A 4,728-nucleotide genomic window follows, 5' to 3' on the forward strand; every position below is an offset into this window, starting at 1 on the left:
GCAATTGTGGAAGTAGCATCCAAAAGCCAACAATCCATGCCAACAACTTTGAACTTAAACCACAGCTCATCACCCTTGTTCAGAACAACTGTTCGTTTGGAGGAGGTGTTCAAGAAGACCCCAATCAACATTTAACCACCTTCCTGAGAATATGTGACACAGTGAAGTCTATTGGTGTTCATCCTGACGCTTATAGACTACTCTTATTTCCATTCTCACTCAGGGACAAGGCAGCCAAGTGGCTGGAATCTTTTCCAAGGGAAAGCTTGACAACTTGGGAAGACGTGGTGAACAAATTCTTAGCAAGATTTTACCCTCCTCAACGAATCAATAGGCTAAGAGCTGAGGTCCAAACTTTCAGGCAACAAGATGGTGAGACTCTATATGAAGCATGGGAGAGGTTTAAAGACCTAACAAGGAGGTGCCCACCAGATATGTTCAACGAATGGGTGCAGCTGCACATTTTCTATGAAGGGCTCTCTTATGAGTCAAAGAAGGCCGTAGACCATTCATCCGGAGGATCTTTGAACAAGAAGAAGACTATTGAGGAAGCCATAGATGTTATTGAAATAGTAGCAGAGAACGACTACTTCTATGCTTCCGAAAGAGGGAACACAAGAGGAGTAATGGAGCTAAACAATGTAGATGCTCTGTTGGCCCAAAACAAGCTCATTACCCAGCAGCTGGCTGACCTCACCAAGAAGATGGAGAGGAACCAAGTAGCAGCAATCTCCACTTCATCAACAACCTAAGAAGGAGTGAATGAAGAAGCAGAGGGTAGTCAGGAGCAAGCCAACTACATTGGGAATTCACCAAGGCAAAAGTATGATCCATACTCCAAGACCTACAACCCTGGATGGAGAAACCACCCAAACTTTGGGTGGGGAAGTCAGCAAGATCAAAACCAAGACCAAAGACGTTACAACTCCAACAACAATGCAGCTCACCAACAATTCACACAGAGGACATCTCAACACCCCCACGACAACACTTCTCCACAAGCCTATCAAAACCAAAACAGCACATCTGCTCCGAATCACCCATCAATTGATGACAAGCTCTCTAAGATTGAAACCCTACTTGAAGGAGTATGCAAGGACATTCGAAATAGTAAAGCATTCCGAAAGGAAGTGCAGTCAAACATGCAGAATCAAAATGCTGCCATCAAGAAACTGGAGACACAAATCAGCTATCTATTTAAGCAGCTTCCTAACCACAACCTTTGCAATGATGCCAATTTAAGAAAAAGGGAGGAGTGTCAAGCTATCACACTTAGGAGTGGGAAGGAACTGAAGGAACTGCCCCAAAAACCACAAGAAGAAGGCTCAAATGAAAAGGGAGAAGAGCAAGATGGAGTTCAACCTCCCACGCCATGTCCACAGAAAGAAAAAGGGATGCCACAAGTGAACATCTCAAGAGCTCCATACCCCCAGCTATTGAAGAAAAAGGAAGATGACAACCAGTTCTTGAGATTTTTGGAAATCTTCAAGAAACTACAAATCAACATACCCTTTGCTGAAGCCATAGAACAAATGCCACTCTATGCCAAGTTTTTGGAGGAGCTAATGACTAAGAAGAGAAGCTGGAAGAACAATGAGACTGTGATACTAACCGAAGAGTGTAGTGCTATCATTCAGCACAAACTACCCCAGAAACTGAAGGATCCGGGGAGTTTTCAGATCCCTTGTATTATAGGGGAAATCACAATAGAGAAGGCTCTTTGTGACTTAGGGACCAGCATCAATTTGATGTCAGTAGCTATGATGAGGAAGATGAAAATTGAGGAGGCTAAACCAATAAAAATAGCCTTACAACTGGCAGACCGATCGTTCGAATTCCCTCATGGGGTAGTAGAGGATTTGCTGGTAAAAGTGGGAGATTTCATATTTCCAGCAGATTTTGTGGTGCTAGACATGCAGGAGGACGCCAAGACCTCCATCATCCTAGGAAGGCCATTCTTGGCCACTGCTGGGGCTGTCATTGATGTTCAGAAGGGTGACCTCACCCTGAGATTACATAATGAAAAGATGACATTCAATGTGTTCAAGGCCATGAGTTACCCACCAGAACAATTGGGGGAATGCATGAGGTTAGATGCACTTGAGGATGAAGTGCAGGAGAATTTTGAAGAAGAAGAACCTGAAGAGGACGAGAGATTGGTGGAGGAAGAATCTGAATCAAGTGAAGAGGTGGCCACAGCAAAAATTCATATACCAGATGCACCAAAGGAAGGGAACGAAAAGTCAGAAGCACCCAAACTTGAACTCAAAGCACTGCCACCCACTCTCAAATATGCATATCTAAGAGAAAATGAAAACTACCCAGTGATCATAAATTCATCCCTCAGTCAAGATCAAGAGGACGAGCTACTCAAAGTGCTGCGGGTAGGGGTGGAAAAAGGCCAGGTGGCCTGCCAGGGGCCTGCAGCCTGGTCTGTGTTTGGCCTGGCCTGTTATAAAATAGGCACAGGCCCAGGCTCGCTAATTAGCCTTATTGGCCTGTCAGGCCTGCTTGGACCTGTTAAAATATAAATAAATATATAAATAATTATTTATTATAACAAAATTATGAAATATTTTAAATCTATTATATTTTATTATAAATATTTTTGTATATTTTAAATACATTAAAAGTTTAAAATTTTTTATAAATATTAAATATATGACATATTACATATAAATATTTTTATTAAAAAATAATTTTTTTAAATAATATTTTTATTTTTGTAAAAAAAAATTATCAGGCCTTTTAATAGGCTTCCGGCCAGGTCAGGCTGAATAACAGGCCAGGCCTAGTACCTTATAAAGAGCCTATAACAGGCTGCAGGCCAGGCTCAGGCCAATTAACTGTATGACAGGCCAGGCTTGTTAAGAGCAAAGCCTGGCCTGGCCTGGCCTGTTTCCACCCCTAGCTGCGGGAGCATAAGGATGCCATTGGATGGACCCTTGCTGACTTGAAAGGAATCAGTTCAGCCATATGCATGCATAAAATACTGTTGGAAGATGATGCTAAGCCATCCATTCAATCCCAAAGAAGGCTGAACCCAATCATGAAGGAAGTGGTACAGAAAGAGGTTATGAAGCTTTGGCAAGGAGGGGTAATATACCTAATTTCGGACAGCCCTTGGGTTAGCCCCGTAAATGTTGTGCCCAAGAAGGGAGGAATCACTGTGGTTCCCAATGAGAAGAATGAACTCATACCTACAAGGACCGTCACAGGATGGCGGATGTGCATAGACTACAGAAAACTCAATGAGGCTACACGAAAAGATCATTTTCCCCTTCCATTCATGGATCAGATGTTGGAAAGACTTGCAGGGCACGCATATTATTGTTTTCTCGACGGTTATTCAGGATATAACCAAATAGTGGTTGATCCCAGAGACCAAGAGAAAACCTCATTTACTTGTCCGTATGGAGTGTTTGCCTATAGGCGCATGCCATTTGGGCTATGTAATGCACCTGCAACTTTCCAACGCTGCATGCTTTCTATCTTTTCAGATATGATAGAAAAATTCATTGAAGTTTTTATGGATGATTTCTCGGTATTCGGAGATTCCTTTCCTAGTTGCCTACATCACCTCGCCTTGGTATTGAAAAGATGCCAAGAGACCAATTTGGTCTTGAACTGGGAAAAATGTCACTTTATGGTGACAGGAGGAATAGTCCTTGGTCACAAGGTCTCCCACCAAGGAATTGAGGTTGATAGAGCTAAAGTAGAACTTATTGAAAAATTACCCCCACCCAGTGATGTCAAGGCAATTAGGAGTTTTTTAGGGTATGCTGGTTTTTACAGAAGGTTCATTAAAGATATTTCAAAGATAGCCAAGCCCTTAAGCAATCTCCTTGTATCTGATACACCATTTATCTTTGATGAAACATGCATGCTAGCATTTGCACATTTGAAAATGAGGTTGTCCTCTGCTCCTATCATTTCCCCACCTGATTGGAACCTACCATTTGAATTGATGTGTGATGCATCTGATTTTGCAGTTGGGGCAGTGTTAGGACAAAGGAAAGATAACTTAGTTCATGTGATATACTATGCTAGCAAAGTCCTTAATGAAACTTAAAGAAATTATACCACTACTGAAAAGGAGTTGCTAGCAATAGTTTTTGCATTTGACAAATTTAGATCATACCTCATTGGAGCTAAAGTGATTGTCTTTACAGATCACACAGCACTTAAATATTTGTTTGCCAAGCAAGAATCAAAGCCAAGACTAATAAGGTGGATCTTACTGTTGTAGGAATTCAATATTGAAATCAGAGACAAGAAAGGAGTGGAGAACAAGGTGGTAGATCACCTATCCAGAATCCCTCATGATCAAGGTGGAGGAAATGATACAAATTTGAACGAGCTCTTCCCTGATGAGCAGTTGATGACAGTTCACAAAGCACCATGGTTTGCAGATATTGCAAATTTCAAGGCAATTGGGGCATTACCCCCAGGGATCAATAAACATAAAAAAAGGAAGCTCATGAATGATGCAAAATACTTTGTCTGGGACGAGCCATATCTCTTCAAGAATTGTTCAGATGGAATCCTTAGAAGATGTGTTTCGGAAGAAGAAGGAAGAGAAGTCCTGTGGAATTGCCACGGTTCATGTTATGGAGGCCACTTTGGAGGGGACAGAACTACAGCAAAGGTGTTACAAAGCGAATTCTTTTGGCCCACCCTTTTCAAGGATGCCAAGGAACTAGTAAAAAGCTGCAATGAATGCCAAAG

At 41.8% G+C, this 4,728-nt stretch overlaps 1 non-coding gene across 1 annotated transcript; it reads right to left on the reverse strand.

The window, feature by feature from the left end:
• Positions 1–332: 332 nt before the first annotated feature.
• On the reverse strand, positions 333–439 carry LOC148564075 (small nucleolar RNA R71). Its single transcript, XR_015884551.1, has one exon. It is a non-coding gene; the product is annotated as a small nucleolar RNA R71 (small nucleolar RNA).
• Between the last annotated feature and the right edge of the window lie 4,289 nt (positions 440–4,728).

This window comes from Arachis ipaensis, chromosome B5 (genome assembly GCF_059453495.1).
Source record: "Arachis ipaensis isolate K30076 ecotype BB chromosome B5, ASM5945349v1, whole genome shotgun sequence".
Taxonomy (NCBI): domain Eukaryota; kingdom Viridiplantae; phylum Streptophyta; class Magnoliopsida; order Fabales; family Fabaceae; genus Arachis; species Arachis ipaensis.